Genomic DNA, 20,391 nt, shown 5'->3' with positions numbered 1-20,391 from the left:
CGGCAGTATACGAGTACAAAGTCAGAGTGGAACATCTGCAGCACATCACATCATTTAAATATTTAAGGTTGATATTAAGAAGCAATATGAAATGGGATGAAAATGTTATCCGTAGCAGAAAAGGCCAGCCAGCTTTTAATGTATTGTAGTATTTCTGGGAAAGTGTAGAGTATCTACAGAGAAAACTGCATACAAGATGCAAGTGTGACCAGGTACCAGTACTGCTGTAGATTCTGGAATGCTTGTCAAGCAGGAATGGCAGCAGACACCAAATTAATTAATTCAGTGCTGCATTGCTGGACTTGTATCATATTGGTATAGCTAATACAAACACGTGATAACATTCATTCCTGGAGAATTTAAATGGAGATCTTTAGAATGCAAGAAATGTTTTTGTCATAAACCTTTTTAGGTAAATTTAGAAAACTGGAATTCAAGGAAGACTTTTCAGTCATTCTGATCCTATCATTTAAGTCTTGCATATTAATCTTGAAGTAAAAATAAGACAAATTAGGGTGCATCCAGAGGCCTGCAGATGCTCACGGTTCCCTCACAAAATATATAAATGAAATGAATATAAAATTACAAATTTTGACACAAAGTAGTCTTGTTGGTATTCATAATATTCTCTTCATAACCATTGCCTAAAATAAAGAGATGGAGTGGTGAAGTTTTTCATTCATACATTCACTTATGCACACATTGTGTTCTGTAAATCTCTATTTATTTATTTTATTTATCTATTTTGATACAACATCAACTGATTACAAAATAAAGTTTTTTTGTTCCAGTCTTCTGGATAAGTCAGAGCCTTACTTACTAGAGTACTGGCATTTTTATCTCGACAGCTTTTTCTAAATTTAGTTGAGAGAACAATGTTACATACATGGACTATACAGGGGTATTACAAATGATTGAAGCAATTTCATAAATTCACTGTAGCTCCATTCATTGACATACGGTCACGACACACTACAAATTCGTAGAAAAACTCATTAAGTTTTGTTCGGCTGAAGCCGCACTTCAGGTTTCTGCCGCCAGAGCACTCGAGAGCGCAGTGAGACAAAATGGCGACAGGAGCCGACAAAGCGTATGTCGTGCTTGAAATGCACTCACATCAGTCAGTCATAACAGTGCAACGACACTTCAGGATGAAGTTCAACAAAGATCCACCAACTGCTAACTCCATTCGGCGATGGTATGCGCAGTTTAAAGCTTCTGGATGCCTCTGTAAGGGGAAATCAATGGGTTAGCCTGCAGTGAGCGAAGAAACGGTTGAACGCGTGCGGGCAAGTTTCACGCGTAGCCCGCGGAAGTCGACGAATAAAGCAAGCAGGGAGCTATTTTCATCTTTCAACAGGATGGTGCTCCACCGCACTTCCATCATGATGTTCGGCATTTCTTAAACAGGAGATTGGAAAACCGATGGATCGGTCGTGGTGGAGATCATATCAGCAATTCATGTCATGGCCTCCACGCTCTCCCGACTTAACCCCATGCGATTTCTTTCTGTGGGGTTATGTGAAAGATTCAGTGTTTAAACCTCCTCTACCAAGAAACGTGCCAGAACTGCGAGCTTGCATCAACGATGCTTTCGAACTCATTGATAGGGACATGCTGCGCTGAGTGTGGGAGGAACCTGATTATCAGCTTGATGTCTGCCGAATCACTAAAGGGGCACACATCGAACATTTGTGAATGCCTAAAAAAACTTTTTGAGTTTTTGTATGTGTGTGCAAAGCATTGTGAACATATCTCAAATAATAAAGTTATTGTAGAGCTGTGAAATCGCTTCAATCATTTTTAATAACCCTGTATATAAAAACAATTTGTTATTGCAATACTTAGATTAAGGAATCTAGTTTGTGACACAGTATTCAGATCTGAGATTCAAATATTTACAGTTTGTGACACAGTCTAAGATCTGAGATTACATATATTTTTAGATAGATGGTCTTTCATCATACGAGTGTATTAAATCTAGAAACGCATCTATTGAATGTTCAGGATTGTTTAGGAGCCATAATTTTACTTTCTTTTTTAGTTTTGTAATGGGCAATTTGGAGGTATTCGGATGGAAGCAATTCAGTAGTTTTATGCCTGCATAGTGAGGGCTTTTCTAATAAAGTGTTGTTCTATGTGAGATGATGTGGGGTCTCTCCCTACCTCTAGTGTTGTTATCGTGTATCTTTATTAAGTGTTTTGTTACTGTTTACTGCAATAATGATTATCTTCAGTGCACACAGGTTATGAACAGATAGTATTTTAAATTATTTTAACAAATTTCTGACAAAGAAGAATCTTTGCAGATGTGACTTACATCAAATTGTACATTAACAGGTAGAAGCAGTCATTGTGGACTATTGCTATACAGTGTACTAAACACAAATTATGACTACTGGTATTCCCCTCATGCTGATAATTATGCATGTAAATATGCACTAATCTGGTAGCATGTAAATTATTTTTTAGAGGTATAGGTAACTGGGTAGTATAAGTATTGAGTTGCCGACAGGCACACAAGCAAGACTGAAAAGTTACCCCCCCTCCCATGCACACACACATACATTGTGCCCTCAGAATCTACAGTGCACTGTGTACTGAGCCAGCATAATGTAGCGATATCAGAGAGAGAGAGAGAGTGTGTTATTACCTTTACTTGTGTGTTATTTATACACATTTATGTATATTAAGAGAAAAATAGCTACACTGAAAAGTCAGTTCTCCTCCTCATCTACTACTCATCTGTTGCTTATACTTAATTCTTGAAACAAATCACTTATACAACTACACACACGCACACACACACACACACACACACACACACACACACACACACACACACACACACCACTATCAGTTTATATGTGGGTAATATCAAGATTTATTTATAATAATTTGTTTATAATAGCATATTAATGTTACATGGAAGAGTTGAAATATTTTGATAAATTGTAAAAGTGGCTAATAAGGTAGTCCTTTACTCTGTTCTTAAATATGATGATACTGTCAAGTTTCAGCCTGATGCCTGTCAGTAACATGTTAAGAGTTTCGCACTAGAATATAGAATGCTGCTCTGATTCATAAATAATCATATGTAGTCTACACACACAAATTGTTTTTATATTTAATACTGTGGTTGTGGGATGTGTAGTCCACATGGAAATGATTTTTACTTCTAGTGTTGTGTGTTTGATGGAGTGCTTTATTATAGGCGTTTTCTAATCATGGTCCGCTACACCATTTATTGGGCCCACATCTTTTTCATAAAAGACTTTTGAGACAGCAATAAACTATAAATTGTAGTTATCCTATGTCCTATTTTTGTTTGGAATTCTACTGTAAGGGTAAAACCAATGTGGGACATAAACACTCAAAATGTCAGATCCATTCAAGACAACCCAATTTTGAGTTCTTAACACAATTTATAATTTCAAACAAATCTTTTTATTACCCTAGTTGCTCAGTGATGTATTTCTACACTGTCAGAAACATTATCTTGTTTATCTGCAAGTCAATTACTGGAGTAAAGCGCCCAAAGGTAGTACTCATCTATGTCCATGACCTGGGATTTTATTACACTTTTGCTTCTATAGCAGTTCCTCCTTTGTGTAATGATGTCTACAGCAATGTGATGCTACCTTAACCCATCTAGACTGATATTTAAATTTCTGGGACTCCCGAATGATTTTCTATTATGCACAGCACATCTGTGGAAACACTTTTAGATTTGCCAGTTTCCTGCAAAGAGGAAAAATTCGTCCGTGACATATTGCTTGTAGATTTAGAATGAATTTACAAACATTAAATTATTTCTGTAGGGATTACTGATAACCTTCATACTGGAAATAACAAAAGAAATATAATTATGCATGGTTATCACTGTTCTCTGATACAGAAATTGATCCCATGTGATGTAGAAACATATGGCATGTGGTTAATTGTTCTATCGGTATGTTGAAAATAATGGGGGTTTATTAGATATGATATGGTTCAATACCCTAACACAAGTGCATGGATGTCAACAAAACCTGACTATCTAAGTAAACCTCTTAACAAAGAGAAAATTAGTATTTCGATCACCAGTTCATTGTTTTGCATTATTGCCTCAATGCTCTTCAATAAGACAGTGGCTATCCATGTGTATATAAATTTTGCTTGAACTATATTTGTCAAAAAGATCAGTGATCATCCTGCACAATAAAACATACAGTGGCAAATGGAGTATATGAGGTTTGATCAAAAAACAACTGGATGGATTTTTTTAACAGACAAACAGCGCTGGTTTCCTGAAAGTGAAATTTTCAGTGAAACAAACAAGATTTGATACAATGTAACATGTTCACTCTTTGGTCGTACTACTTGTTCACTTGCTGCCCACCTCATCAGTCAGACTGTGGCCTTTGTCTGTATTAGATAGTGTACCCACAGCCCATCAAGAACTGCTTAGAGTTTTTCAAGAGCAATGGATTAATATGAAATTTTTCAGTGAAACTTGGTAAGTCTGCCACAGAGGGGCATTCTTTGTTGAAACAAGTGTACAGTGATGAATGTCTTTCATTTAATCACATTTTTGAGTGATTTAAGTGATACAAAGAGGTACAAGAAGAGACTGAAGACAAGCCACAGTCAGGGTGACCCTCAACATCAACAACAAAACATCCAATTGAAAAAATTGGATATTTAGTCCAGTTTCATATTCATGCAGTTTCTGATATTGTAAAAATTGACCAAAAAAAAAAAAGGCATTAAGAACTAAACAACCTGAGTTGTAGAAAAACAAGTCATTCAGAACATAAATTCAAACACTACTTTGAGCAGAGGAAAAATCACATGGTGTGGTGTAAGGATCATGGAAGGGAGTATTTGAAGGGGAAGAAGCAAAAATAAAGTTTTTTATACACCTGATCTAGTTATTTTTAACTAAACTCATATGTGTAAATGTAGATCATGAAGATTAAGTAGATGGTAAACCTGTTACATGCAACAACACACACCAAGAACATTCTGACCTGACTCATGTTTCTGCTTTGTGTTAATGTGTTAGTTGTATCTGGTAATGCCTCACGCCCTCAGTAGAATATTCACTATGATACCTGTGCAGATGCAAGTTTTTAGTTTCCATACCTTTGAACAATGAGGCAAAAACAAGCTATTTTTGTCAGTGCACATAAGGCACTATCTATAAAGATGGAGAATAGGGTATGTGGTACCTTTCATTTTTATAGTTTTTTCCCCAAAGTATCACGAACTACTATATATTTTTTCAGTCAGCAAGCTTTTTTTTTTTAGATGAAAACTTTAGATATTACTTCATAATGTGACACCATTTGTATGCTGACTAAATAAAGCAGATGTTTTGTGTCAAGGTACATTTTATCAGACATGTTCTGTATTTCTCTGTGGCTACAAGAGACACAATGTTTGCTACTTTTGTTATATGAGATAGAACTAATGAATGAAAACATTTAACAAGGTAAATTGCTCAACTGATTGCATATATTATTATCATTTTATTTAAGATTTTCATTTGATTAGTTATGTTGCTCCTGTCTTGTTTGTTTTGGCGCAAATTTCACTTTCAGAAACAGAATAAAGTAATACAGAGAAAGACTGAGTAATTAGGATGGATGTTCTAAGAGAAGGATCTCATGCTAGGAAATGTATAATGTGAATGAAACAGTAAGAGTGGTATTTCAGTGTGTACTGTCAATCAAATGCATTAAGTAACTGTGCCAAGAACAGCTGACTCAGGCATTGCAGAAATGACATGAGGTCCATCAAAGTATGTACTGTCTGCAGCTACTTTAAAAGTTGGAACTAGAAAAGTGTGACTACAGATGCTCGCAGGAAGAAGAGGACCATGAAAATGGACACACAGAATATTTTTTTGGCAGATTTTAAGAGTGATTTAAACAAGGCAACATTTACATAATGAATAAACAGGTTGGAGTACTGTAGCATGCAGGCTTTCATTGAGACGGAATGTAATAGAAGTTTTTCCTGTCTGGTTCAGTTGTGGATAAGGAAAGAAAGCAGCTAATAATTACTGACATAAGCTTCACATAAGTCAGTTCATAGAGTCTTAGATGGCTAAGTAAATAATCATTGTTTTTAAAATGGTTGGCTGTCAGCATAATCACGTTAGAAATACAGAATACAAAAATATTCTGAGTAAACATATTAACAGAAAGTCTCTAGGCCAGAATGAGTTCTAAAATTACAATAATATAACTTTTATACTGTATAAACATTACAATTTTCCAATAAGAATTACATTATTATTAGGCAAATCCTGACCAAATTTTTTAAAAAATTTCCCAACTGAAATTGTACATAAAGACTTTCCAATTTCACCATTAAAATGAGAGGCAGCTAGTTATGTACAACTAGAACACTGTTAATAATGTCTCTGTACAGAATGGGATCAACAAAGGTAAACAGTACATACTTTTACAACAAGGATTTTGTTAAATCTGAGAGTAGAAAGAAACAAAATGTAATGAGAAAAGGTATGGTTAACATCACGAATTTAGAAACAAACAAGAAAATGTTCCAGTATATCATCAGCTCCAAACAAACAGAAAGATTTGGCAGAAGTATTAGTTACAATTGTGCCACTAGCTGGCCATCTTTAATAGCCCACCAAGCAAAAAAAGAGATTTATTAAGAAATGGAAGTGAAAATTTAAATTATAACTTATTTTGAACTCTTATTTTTTGAGAAAAGAAATGAAAGCCGATAATAAGAAATATAATGAAGTTACAAGTATGGGTTTAGGAAAGAAGACATGCATTGACCAAATAGACAGTAGCACTAAATGGAAAAAAAGCTGAATTACTGACAAGGAGGAAATTTTGAACCTGATCAGAAGTAATTATACCAACCTCTGTGGAAAAGTAAATGAAGTACTTACAGTTTCTGACCTCTCTAATATTTACAGGGTTCAGATACAATTCTTTCTGGAGTGAAATTGACAATGGACTATGAAAACGAGACTTGATCTTGTGTGCAGAGGCCTCTCTATTGATATATTGACACTTGTAGGTAAGGAAATCATGAACATGTTCCCAGATGTGCACTTACTGCTGTCACAGTAAAAATCTTCTCCAATCATGGAATACATCTAAAATAAACTTATGCATAAATGGGGAAGTGTGCACAACACCAAAAGCTAACATCCTATCAACTTTCTTTCTGCATTGCAAAAAGGTTTAACTGTGGTCCTCTATTGGTGTGAAACCCAGAAATTGAGTGAATTTGCTACAGAAAAACTTTTCAAAAAAGATCATTACCCATTGCCATAAATTTAAAATCAGAAAACACACTTAATTTACTATACTTTCTATTTTAGATGCATTCAAAGACTAGTATAGCTAAATGTGAAATGAAGTAAAAAGAAATTTATCTTGTAGTGTCCTTTTGAATAGTCAGTGGAAAAGTAATTTTGTATTACAGATATTCAGATAATTTAAAAATACAGTGCACAAAATGGTTGGTGCAATGCATGTAACAGAAACAGATATACACTAGTAATGGAATTTTGTTGGCAAAGAACTCTATTGGAAAATGGTAAAGAAGGCCCTGAATAGGCTTATCTGTTGCATAGCATCTTGTGAAGTGACCGAGGGAAATCTTAGTAAGGAGAAGCTGCATGCTTTTGAAATGTGCTGCAACAGAAATATATTAAAAATTTCTACACATAAAGTGTTAGAAATATAGAGGCCTTAAAAGAGTAGTCAGTATTAAACGAGAATGAAAAATTCTCAACAAAAGAAGAAAATGATTGGTGAGACTTCTGCTGCAGCACACAAGAATAATTAGCTTCAGTTCAGTAGTAGTAGTAGTAGTAGTAGTAGCAGTGGGTAATAGATGTATGAATAGGCACAGATTAAAATATGGTCAGTCATCAAAACAGAAGGAATTAAAAATGGGACTGTGAATCTGGAGGGCACATGAAATTTATCATATTACTTCAACACTTAATACATTAATAACATAGTTTTTAATAATACTTCAATATCATGTCAAAAGAGGCATTAAAAAGCAAAAAAATAGTGTTAAATATCAGTGGAAGAAGCTTATGTGTAGTTTAAATATAAAATGAAAGTTGTTTTGCAAATGTAACATGCAGTGGAAATACTAAGTAGTTCTGTTCTGTTAATGTGTCAGTCACATACAGTGTTGTGGAAGCCTCTGGAGCCTGGTACTCACCAGCTGCTGTGGAAGACAACTAAAGCAGATGTCACAATGGAACTCCCTGAGAAGAGCAGTCTGGAGGTCTTATTCTCTTTTCAGCCAGTACTGACCCAGATGGCAGCCTCACAGTGGAGCACAAACTGTGGTGTCACTACAGTCTGGGGACAGGAACAATGAGCTTAAGTGTCTGGTATCTTGCCAACACTTAACTAATGATGCAACTCATCAAGGGCAAATAGTGTGAATTACACACGTCTGGCTTACCTTCAAATTAGCAGTAGCACATACTTGTTAGACAGGCCCTGGAATTATGAGTCACCCCAGCTGAGCTCACAGAGATGTGACATGAAACTTGATGTTCCTGACTGTAAGGAGTTGTTAATCAAACAAAAACCAAAGCTGTCATAAAACTTTCAGTGCTGAATATCATTCCATACTTCCATGTTTGACATTAATTTTATGTATCCAAAAATTATGATTTTGTCACTGAACTTAGGTTGTTTATACCATAAATTCAGCATATGTTTTTTTTATTCCATCAGTTTAGCACATACTCATTTTAGTCTGGAAAAATGAAAAAGGAAAGATATACTGATTTTTGCAGGCACTGGAAGCATGACCACCTGAATGAATCATAGCACACATTGCTGCTAATAACAACAGGTGTTGGAAGAAGACAACAGAAAGATCCTTTCCCTTGCCAGGCATACTACAGCATCAGCATAACTACTCATTGAGGCACAGAGGGACTGTACACCATCATAAATGTACGTGAAATGAAGGAAAGTTTTTTTAAAGTCTTTATTTGTTAAGGCAGAAGTGGGCTGTAGATTAAACTTTGTTTATGTGATGCTATTGTGCTGATCATCTTAAATCTAATGTCCACACAATCAAAGTTTGATCTGGAGATATCAAATGCTTGGTCAGGTTTATCTGTTGTTGTAGAAGGATTCATAATTAAGAGAACTTGCAGTGCATATTAATATCGTACACTTGCGGAGCAGTAAAGAGGAAAACATTTTTTGCAGACAAAAGGCCTGATTTCAAGTGAGATCTAGAGAGAAGGGTTTGTGAACATTGGTGATCTGACATATTTGGACAACCAGTTCATTTACAGCAACACCAAATGCCACAGCTCTAACATAGGCAAGTCAAAATGACTGCATATTGATCTGCAAAGCAGTTAAAAATGTGTGATGCAATTTATTTTGCAGCTTGTGTTTCTCTACTGTTCTGCAGGCGTAATCACCACATCTGCTCCCCAGTAAGCATGAGAAGAACCTGGCAGTATGGCACTGAATCTCCCACGATTACATTCAATACCTCCATCGTCACCTCCAGCTTTGTTTTGCCCTGCTTGAAAAATTATTTACTATTTTCATTAGGTACCCTTAAACAAATTTCTTACTCTTGAGTCTGAATACATGCTTCAACGAATGATAAATTCTATCATGGTGTTCTTGAGTGCTTCAGGTGGCTTATAAAGATGGCTTCATCCTCAATCCTCAATCATTGGGGTAGATTGGTGTTCTGAGAGAGATGTTAAAGAATGAGTTCTATCAACCTGCTTCAAATTGAAAAGACTTTTGGCATGTCCTCTCTATGGTCATTATTTACCAAAACTTTTGAGTTGGATAAACTGAAGCTATAGTTTTGTACTGCAGCACTTGGGGAAAAGCTGTCACACATTTTACTTGCAACAAAAGCAGTTAATTTTTTTCTCTTTTTCCAAACTGCAGTTTGAATCAGAGTCTAAAGAAGAACTGTCTGAATCAGGTAATACAAAGACTAAGTGTAAACACACACAGAACTAGCCCTCAAACTCCAGTGGCAGAGTGAGCCCTGGTGGTCATTTTCTTTGATTTCTTGTGACCCAGAATTTACTGTTCTCCAGGAAACTTCTTGTGCTCAAATCATTCTCAGGACTGAGAGCTGACTAAAACCTGAAGTAGAAATCTCTGAGATATTTAGCAAACTATGGAATATATACAAAAAAGACAGATTAGACACCATAGGAAGGGTTGTGTTCGTAGCTGTTGACAAAAGTATTGCCTCTACTGAGATCGAATTTCAGTGTGACAGTTAAGTTATCTGGTCATATATAACAGATCTATGTGAAATCAAGTTAATTGTTGGATGTTTTTGCCGGTCATCCAATTCCGCAGTAATGATTTTAGGGTCATTGACAGACAGTCTATGATCAGTAGTGTGGTAATATCCAGAAAATGCGACATTAGTTGGAGTAAACTTTAACCTACTGAGGATAGACTGGGATGTTTATGGATTCATTGCAGGTGGTGCAGAAACAGTCTTGCAAAGCTCTTTTGAACATGTTTTCTGAAAACTATCTTCAGTAGCTAGTTCAATAACCTAGATACAATGGAAATATTCTGGACCTTATAGCTACAAACAGGACTGACCTAATCAACAGCATCAGTACAGAGAGGGACTAGGGACCCTGACGTCATCATAGTGACTTTGGTTACTAAAGTGAATAATTCAATGAAGAAAGCTAGGAGAGTACTTCCGCTAGAAAGAGCCAACAGACAGTTGTTAGCATCTCACTTAGACAATGAACTGACATCATTTAGTTCCAGTAAATGGATGTAGAGATTTCAGTGGATTTTACGTCATACTCTGGAAAAGTATGTACCAGGTAAGTGGATTAAGGATGGAAAAGATGCATCATGGTTTAAAAACGAGATTCGAAAAACGCTGAGCAAACAAAGTCTGTTGCGCTCTCAGTTTAAAAGAAAACACGCAATTGACGATCGCCAAAAGTTAATAGAAATTCATGTGTCTGTTCAAATATCGAGGCGCCAGGCTTACAACTACCACCGCCGTACTTCAGGAATAGGTCGTGCCGAGAACCCGAGAAAATCCTGGTCCTACGTAAATTCACTATGTGGTTCTAAGGCTTCTGTTCAGTCACTCATTGACCTGTCTCGTGTGGCAGTTAAGAGACAGCAAAAGTAAAGCTGAAGTTTTAAATTTCGCTGAAGGAAGTCGTTCGCACAGGAGAACCATACTTTCTCGTTTGACTACCACACAGACTCCCATGTGGAGGACATAGTAATAAGCATCCCTGGTGTAGAGAAACAGCTGAAAGGGTTGAAAGCAAATAAGTCGCTAGGATGTGATGGATTCCCAGTTTGGTTTGACAAGGAGTTCTCTACAGCAATAGCCCTTACGTAGCTTGCATTCATAGCGAATTCCTCGCCCAGCGCAAAGTCTCAAGCAAATTGAGAAAAGCGCAGGTGACTCTTGTATATAAGAAGGGTAAAAGAACGGACCCACGTAATGACAGACCAACATCTTTAACCTCGATTTGCTGCAAAATCCTTGGACATATTCTCAGTTTGAATATAATAAATTTCCTTGAAAAGGAAAATATTCTGTCCACAGATCAACACGGTTTTAGGAAGCATCGCTCATGCAAAATTCAGCTTGCACTTTCCTCATATGAGGTCCTGCGAATCATGGATGAAGAGTAACAGGCGGATTCTATATTCCTAAATTTCCACAAAGCTTTTGACACATTGCCACATTGAGTATGTTGCCTTCGCCAGTGGGTGTTCATCAGAGACAAGGCTATCGTCAGGAGTGCCCCAGGGAAGTGAGATTGAACAGCTGTTATTTTCTATATATGTAAATGATCTGTCAGACAGCATAAGCAGTGGTCTGTAGCTGTTTACTGATGATGTTTTGGTGTATGAGGTGGTGTCGTCGTTGAGTGACTGTAGTTGGATACAAGATGACTTAGGCGAAATTTCTAGTTGCGTGGTGAATGGCAGCTAGCGATAAATGAAGAAAAATGTAAGTTAATGAAAGTGAGTAGGAAAAAACAATTCCATAATTTTGGAGTAAAGCATCAGTAGCGAGCTGCTTGACACAGTCACATCGATTAAATATCTAGGTGTAATGTTGCAAAGTATTATAAAATGAAATGAGCATGTAGGGCCTAAGAATTGTAGTAGGCGAAAGGTAGACTTTGGTTTACTGGGAGAATTTTAGGAAAGAGTTTTTCATCTGTAAAGGAGACCACATACAGGGCAGTAGTGCGACCCATTGTTCAGTACTGTTCGAATGTTTGGGAACTGTACCAGGTAAAATTAAAGGAAGGCATTGAAGCAACTCAGTGGCGGGCTGATAGCTTTGTTATCGGTAGGTTTAGACAACAAATAAGTATTACAGAGAGGCTTGGGGAATTAAAATGGGAATCACTGGAAGGAAGACGACATTCCTCTTGGGGAGAAATATTGAGCAAATTCAGAGAACCAGCATTTGTGGCTGACTGAAGAACTATTTTACTGTCGCCAATGAATATTTCGCTTAAAGACCAAGAAGAAGAAAATTTTGGGACTTGTATGAAGGCATATAAACAGTTGTTTTTCACTTGGTCGATTTGTGAATGTAGCAGGAGAAGAAATGACTAGTAGTGGTGCAAGGTACCCTCCACCACATACTGTGCAGTAGCTTGTGGTGCCTATGGGTATCATCATAAGATTCCAAGGATTTAACATATCTATCACCTCCCAAACCATATACAAACAGACAAAAAGATTCACATGTGCCAGTCATTACAGGAAAGGAGAATAATTAGTGTCAAACCCAGAACATAGTTCATACTAATTCATGTCAATGTCAAAAAGAATGCCATCGATTTGATCAAACAACAACATGTGAGGTAAGAGTGGAACGTAATGTGGACATTCACCACAGACCAGTAAGGAAAGTGTTGAAAATGTTCTCCATGCATTGCCCTCCAGACAATGGTAACAGCTATTGAACTCAGGGTGGATACAGCAGTGGCGGAGATACTGAATGTGAAGATGACGTTGGTTCTAGTGGTGATAGATGAAACCTCCTTTGATGGTCATCAGTGGTATGTGATACTTTAGCTTGGGTATTTTCAGCATGCAAATCCAAGCATTAGTCCCTGAGATGAATATGTGACAGTGGCACTGGACATGCTTCAATAGCACCAGTCGTGGCAGACGTGTTGTGGTAGTACAATCCTTGCAGTACTTCTGTCACACTCATCTGTCCATCAGAGAGGATCTGTGTGTACTTAGAAACTGACTGATATGTACTGCTGCTGTGTCTGTCTGTTTTACTGCGTTAGACATGTTGTATTTCAAAGGGTGAACATTGAGTCTGCTTCACACTTTCATTTCTTGTGAAATGGAGATACTAAGAGTAAAACCAAGCTCTGGAATACCAAATAGGAAATGGAACTGCCGTCCTTCCAGATGCTAGTCCAATGTCTTTAACCATCTTGTTGTGGATATTTTAACGAGATCTGCCCCTGCTCTAGATATTGCTGAAGATTTGCCTCTAGCTTCCCTCTGTTGCTTCATCAAGTTTCAAAAAGTTCATTTGAAAGTGCTCAACTCTGCAGAGATTCTGTATGAGTGATGTTCGTTTAGCAGCTATACTCAGTACTACTAAAACATTTCACATATCCTAGTGTATATTAATACGTGTGACGTCATAAGCTGAGTACTCTTGGAGACCAATTGAAAACTGTGGACTGGAATGAAGTGTTGCTATCACACTGTTTACATCTCATTATTAATTATGCAGTGGTGAAGGAGAGGAGGTAGGTGCCACAGCTGAGGGCATATGATTCTGTGTCAGTAAACAGTTTATTCCTCATCACAGAGCACAGGCAAAGTGCATCGTATTATGCTGACAAGAGTGGTTGCAATTTATTAAGCAGAATGCCCTAAGGATAATAATAGCTAGTCAGAGAGATTTTACTCATATCACAAATCTAATAATTACCCATTGTGCTTGAATAGTGCTAATTCAACTACTCGCGCCATGGACCCAACTTCATTTAGTGATGGCAGCACCAACTTAAACTGACATGCCGTTCTCTGAAATGTCACCAGATGAAAATATCTGTACTTGTTGGAATTGTAATACATTTATATCGGATATCGAGTATGTTCGAGAAATATCGATAGTGGTGACAGATGTTTGTGTATATATGTGTGTGTGTTGAGGCGTATTAGTCAGTCTTCGTGCGCCTATTTTAATAAAGTCAACATGTGTATATTTTAAATAAAGTGTTTTAAAAGTAAAAGTGAGAACTTGATTTGAAACATGGTAGCAGAGCGTGGTTCTTGAAAAGAAAAGTAGAAGTTAAATATTATATTGTGGCCGTCGCGTGTTATTCAGAAAGTTCGACATGGCTGATATAACTATTCCTGTATTTGATGGCGAAGACTATGGGAACTGGAAGCAGCGGATAATCATGTACCTAAAAATGAAGAAATGCTATACAGTGACTACGAGGGCAAAAGTGAGTTCAGACAACGAAACGTGGGATGAAGAGGACTTGAAGGCTATCAACTATATTTATGGTGCAATCACAAATAAGCAACTAGAATTCGTGAGTGACAGAGAAAGTGCTTTCGAGATCATGAAGAAATTTGATGAATTATATTCGAAAGAGTCTACAGCCCTTCAAATATTATGCAGAAACAAGTTGGACAAATTGAGGTTAAGTGATTACAGTGATACGGGGACATTTTTCAGTGCATTTGAAAAAACTGTAAATGAGCTGAAATCTGCAGGCGCCAAAGTAACGGAAAAGGAGAAGTTAAATTATATGCTGCGAACGTTACCAGAGTCAATGAGCTATATTGGGGACTTAGTGGACGTCTTGAAGGAAGAGGACCAGACAGTTGAATACGTTAAAAGTAAGATTCAATTATTGAATGCAAAAACTGGAAATGAAGAGGTAAAATCAAATGCATTTCACACAGAAAGAAAATTGAATTCAAGAAATCAGGAGCAAGTATGTTATCGATGCAGCAAAGCAGGTCACTTCAAACGTGATTGTACCCAGGGAAGAACAAGTAACAGAGGCACATGGCATCGTGGAGTACATTTTCAAAGCAGCGACAGAGGTAATGGAAATATGCAGCGTGGAGGCTATAGCAATGTACAGCGTGGATATTACGGCAACATGCAGCGTGGAGGTTATGGCAGTAGGCAACGTGGTCGAGGAGAGCAGCATGGTTTTAGCAGCGGTCGGCATCACAGCAAGCAAGGTTACCATCAGAGTGATCATGGTATGAGTAGTTTTATAACAGAGGTTAATTCTATGATAGGTCAAAATAGAACAGTAGAGTCAAGTAATAACAATCAAATTCAAATCAATTGGTTATTAGACAGTGGCTGTACTGATCATGTTATTAATAATGAGGAATATTTTTCTAAGAGTATAACTTTAAAACAACCTATAAATGTAAAAATTGCTGATGGAAAAATTTTGCAAGCTACTAAAGTTGGTAATGTAATTAGTAATTTTCCTGTCTATGATCAAATGGTTCCAATTAATATGCGAAATGTTTTCTTTGTAAAAGACATAGACAAAAACTTGATCAGTTATGCTAAAATTACAGATAATCACAAAATTGTATCGGTAGGGAATAATGCAAAAATTTTCGATAAAGCTAATGGATTGATTGCGATTGCATGGAAAGAGGGTCGGTTGTATAAAATGAGTAGTACTATTAATAAAGGAGAAGTTAATGTTAATGTTATGAGTAAAGACAATAATATGACAGCAAAGGAAAAATGGCACCGCATTTTGGGACATGTTAATTTCAATTATCTAAATACTTTATGTAAACATCAATTGTTAGATGGGGTTCCTTCAGAACTAGAATCAGAATTTATGAAATGTAAAATCTGTATCGAAAACAAAATGCATAATGTTCCTTTTAAAAATAATAGAACCAAAGCAAAAGAAATCTTAGAAATTGTTCACACAGATCTAAATGGGCCTCACTCAACTACTGGAATGCATGGGGAAAGATATTTTCTTTCTTTCATTGATGATTACAGTAAGGCAGCTCGTGTTTACACCATAAAATCTAAAGATCAAGTATACAAATGTTTTGTAGAGTATATTAATGAAGTTGAGAATCTCACTGGGAAAACTGTTAAAAAGATAAGATGTGACAATGGGAAGGAATATTTAAATGAAAATGTCTATGAATTTGTGAGACAAAAAGGAATTGTATTGAATGCTTGTCCACCTTATGTGCATGAGCTTAATGGTACTGCTGAAAGGTATAACAGATCCATCATGGACATGTCACGGTGTCTGCTAGCCGAAGCGCGAGTAGACAAGAGATTTTGGCCTGAAGTGGTTTGTGCAGCAGCATACCTCAAAAACAGAACTTTAGCTAACACCATTGAAAAGAAAACTCCTTATGAGATATTACTGGGAAAAAAACCTAATGTTAATCATTTGAAGTTGTATGGGAGTAGAGTTTTTGTAAGAGTACCTGAGCAACTGAGAAAGTCGAAATGGGATAGGAAAGCCGATTTGGGGGTTTTAATGGGTTATTGTGAAGTAGGCTACAGAGTGCTAATAAATAATAAGATAGTTGTTGCTAGACATGTGGACATTGTTGAAAGTGGTGTTAAATGTATTGGGTTTAAAGATTATGATTCAGTAAGTGAATATTCTAGTGATTCTGAACACGAAAGTATAGAAAATGAAACTGAACTAATAGAAAAACAGAAGGAAATTGAGAAAAATGAAAAGCTTTCTGATAATCATGAATCAGAGAAAGTACTTGAGTTGAGGAGATCATCTAGAGAAAGAAAACCAAAAATATTAAATGATTATGTTTACAGCAATTTTATTTATGTAAACTTTTGCAGTGCAAATAGTCCGGAAAGCTTTGAGGAGGCGATTAACAGTGCCGAATCAAATTATTGGGAAAAAGCGATGAATAAGGAAATTGATTGTTTGAACAAAAACAGAACATGGGAATTAGTAGATAAACCAGTTGATAAAGAAGCCATTGATGTAAAGTGGGTTTTCACAAAGAAATCAGAGGGTGTTTACAAAGCAAGATTAGTTGTCAGGGGGTTTCAACAAAAAGAAATCGTTGAGGATATTTATTCTCCAGTAACCAATATGCAAACATTAAAGATTTTGTTGTCATACTGTTGTCAAGAAGGTTTGGTTATAGAACAAATGGACGTAGAGACTGCGTTTCTAAATTGTAAAGTTTTATCTGAAGTTTATGTAAAGCAGCCAAGAGGATATGATGATGGTACGGGTAGAGTCTGTAAATTGTATAAAGCATTGTATGGTTTGCGAGAAAGCTCACGAGCTTGGTACAATTGTCTTGACGAGTTTTTAAGAAGTTTAGGTTTTAAAAGGAGTAAATATGATTATTGTCTTTATGTATTGAGAGATGGAGATGTCTTGATTTATTTGATTATTTTTGTCGACGATTTGCTCATTTGCTGTGTGAGAAAAGAAAAAATTGTTAAGATTAAGAACTTATTGTCAAAGCGATTTAATATGAAAGATTTAGGTGAGGTAAAAAGATATCTTGGCATCGATATTAATTATGATTATGAAACAAGAGTTATGAGTTTGAGTCAAGAAAAATACATTGATTCGTTAGCTGCGAAATATAAAATTGAAGATTCGATCTTGTACAAAACTCCAATGGAAGTAAATTTAAAGTTAGAACCAGCGTATGAAGATTGTAATGACGTTAGATATAGAAACTTGATAGGTGCACTCTTGTACATAAGTTCGGGTACTAGACCAGATATTAGCTATAGTGTGAATTACTTGAGCAGATTCCAAAGTTGTTACAGTAGTACTCATTTTAAATATGCTTTGAGAATTTTGAAATATTTATATTTAACTAAAGATTTGAAATTAAACTATTGTAGGAATGAAGGTGCTGAGATATTAGATTGTTTTGTGGATTCAGATTGGGCAGGTGATAGTGTGGATAGAAAGTCAACTTCTGGTTATGTAATTAGATTATTTAGTAATGTTGTATTTTGGAAGTCAAGAAAACAAGCGAGTGTCACAAAGGCTTCAACTTTTGCAGAATATGTAGCATTGTCTGAAGCTGTTAGCGAGGTGAAACTTGTACATGATATTTTAGACATTTTTAATGTTAAATTTGAAAAACCTATTGTCATATATGAAGATAATTCAGGAGCATTAAATATAGCGAAGTTTGGTAATTTCACAAAGAATTCAAAATATATAGAAGTACATTACCATTTTGTGCATGAGTATTATTTACAGGGACTCATTGATATTGTTAAAGTAGATTCGAATGAAAATGTTGCAGATATATTCACAAAGTCGTTATGTAAAGAAAAATTCATTAAAATTAGGAATATGTTAAACATCGCGATATAAATGTAAGGAGGCGTGTTGGAATTGTAATACATTTATATCGGATATCGAGTATGTTCGAGAAATATCGATAGTGGTGACAGATGTTTGTGTATATATGTGTGTGTGTTGAGGCGTATTAGTCAGTCTTCGTGCGCCTATTTTAATAAAGTCAACATGTGTATATTTTAAATAAAGTGTTTTAAAAGTAAAAGTGAGAACTTGATTTGAAACAGTACTAAGATGTAAAAGCCATTCGAAGTATACAGGGACACCCATGATCTTGACCGGGCCAAATATCTCACGAAATAAGCGTCAAATGAAAAAAACTACAAAGAACGAAACTGGTCTAGCTTGAAGGGGGAAACCAGATGTCGCTATGGTTGGCTTGCTAGATGGCGCTGCCAGGAGTCAAATGGATATCAACTGCGTTTTTTAAAAAATAGGAAACCCTATTTTGATTACATATTCGTGTAGTACGTAAAGAAATATGAATGTTTTAGTTGGACCACTTTTTTCGCTTTGTGATAGATGGCGCTGTAACAGTCACAAACATAAGGTTCACATGTTTAGACGAACAGTTGGTAACAGGGAGATTTTTTAAATTAAAATACAGAACATAGGTACGTTTGAACATTTTATTTCGGTTGTTCCAATGTGATACATGTACCTTTGTGAACTTATCATTTCTGAGAACGCATGCTGTTACGGGGTGATTACCTGTAAATACCACATTAATGGAATAAATCCACCTGTCATGAAATATGCTGTTCAATACCGCTTCAACCGCACGTGAGCTATGTGCTGGACATCCATCATGATGGAAGTACATCACCATTCTGTCATGAAGTGAAAAATCTTGTAGTAACATCGGTAGAACATTACGCAGGAAATAAGCATACATTGCACCATTTAGATTGCCATCGATAAAATGGGGGCCAATTATCCTTCTTCCCATAATGCCGCACCATACATCAACACGCCAAGATCCCTGATGTTCCACTTGTCGCAGCCATAGTAGATTTTCCGTTGCCCAATCGTGCATATTATGCTGGTTTACGTTACCGCTGTTGGTGAATGACGCTTCGTCGCTAAATAGAACGCGTGCAAAAAATCTGTCATCGTTCCTTAATTTCTCTTGTGTCTAGTGGCAGAACTGTACACGACGTTCAAAGTCGTCGCCATGCAATTCCTGGTGCATAGAAATATGGTACGGGTGCAATCGATGTTGATGTAGCATTCACAACACCGACGTTTTTGAGATTCCCGATTCTCGCGCAATTTGTCTGCTACTGATGTGCGAATTAGCCGCGACAGCAGCTAAAGCATCTACTTGGGCATCATCATTTGTTGCAGGTCGTGGTTGACGTTTCACATGTGGCTGAACACTTCCTGTTTCCTTAAATAACGCACCTATCCGGCGAACGGTCGGGACACTTGGATAATGTCATCCAGGATACCGAGCAGCATACATAGCACACGCCCATTGGGCATTTTGATCACAATATCCATACATCAACACGATATCGACCTTTTCCGCAATGGGTAAACGGTCCATTTTAACTCGGGTAATGTATCACGAAGCAAATACCGTCCGCACTGGCGGAATGTTACGTGATACCGCGTACTTATACGTTTGTGACTATTACAGCGCCACCTACCACAAAGCGAAAAAAGTGGTCCAACTAATACATTCATATTTCTTTACGTACTACTCGAATATGTAATAAAAAATGGGGGTTTCTATTTAAAAAAACGCAGTTGATATCCGTTTGGCCTATGGCTGCGCCATCTAGCGGGCCAACCATAGCACCATCTGGTTTCCCCCTTCAAGCTAGATGAGTTTCGTTCTTTGTAGTTTTTTAGTTTGATGCTTATTTCGTGAGATATTTGGCCCAGTCACTATAAATGAACCACCCTGTATTCATCCAGTATTTGAGAATGAGGGCACTTAGTGACTAGCAACAAATGTTACACTTCAAATCTTCATGGCATTTTTTTTCTCT

The 20,391-nt window shown here is 36.6% G+C and overlaps 1 protein-coding gene across 2 annotated transcripts in view; it reads right to left on the bottom strand.

Moving 5' to 3' along the window:
• LOC124546164 (aminopeptidase Ey-like) overlaps nucleotides 1–8,350 on the bottom strand; it is a 225,205-nt gene extending 216,855 nt beyond the window's left edge. The window contains exon 1 of one of the 2 annotated variants that reach the window (XM_047125016.1): nucleotides 8,215–8,350. The gene's annotated coding sequence lies outside the window, so the exon portion shown is untranslated. Of the gene's footprint in view, nucleotides 1–8,180 lie in introns of both variants that reach the window. The other variant, XM_047125017.1, reaches the window with a different exon arrangement.
• Nucleotides 8,351–20,391: the final 12,041 nt, after the last annotated feature.

Source organism: Schistocerca americana, chromosome 1 (genome assembly GCF_021461395.2).
Source record: "Schistocerca americana isolate TAMUIC-IGC-003095 chromosome 1, iqSchAmer2.1, whole genome shotgun sequence".
In the NCBI taxonomy this organism is placed as follows: Eukaryota; Metazoa; Arthropoda; class Insecta; order Orthoptera; family Acrididae; genus Schistocerca; species Schistocerca americana.
Note: the sequence above shows the minus strand (reverse complement) of the source record. Positions and strands in the feature narration are given on the sequence as shown.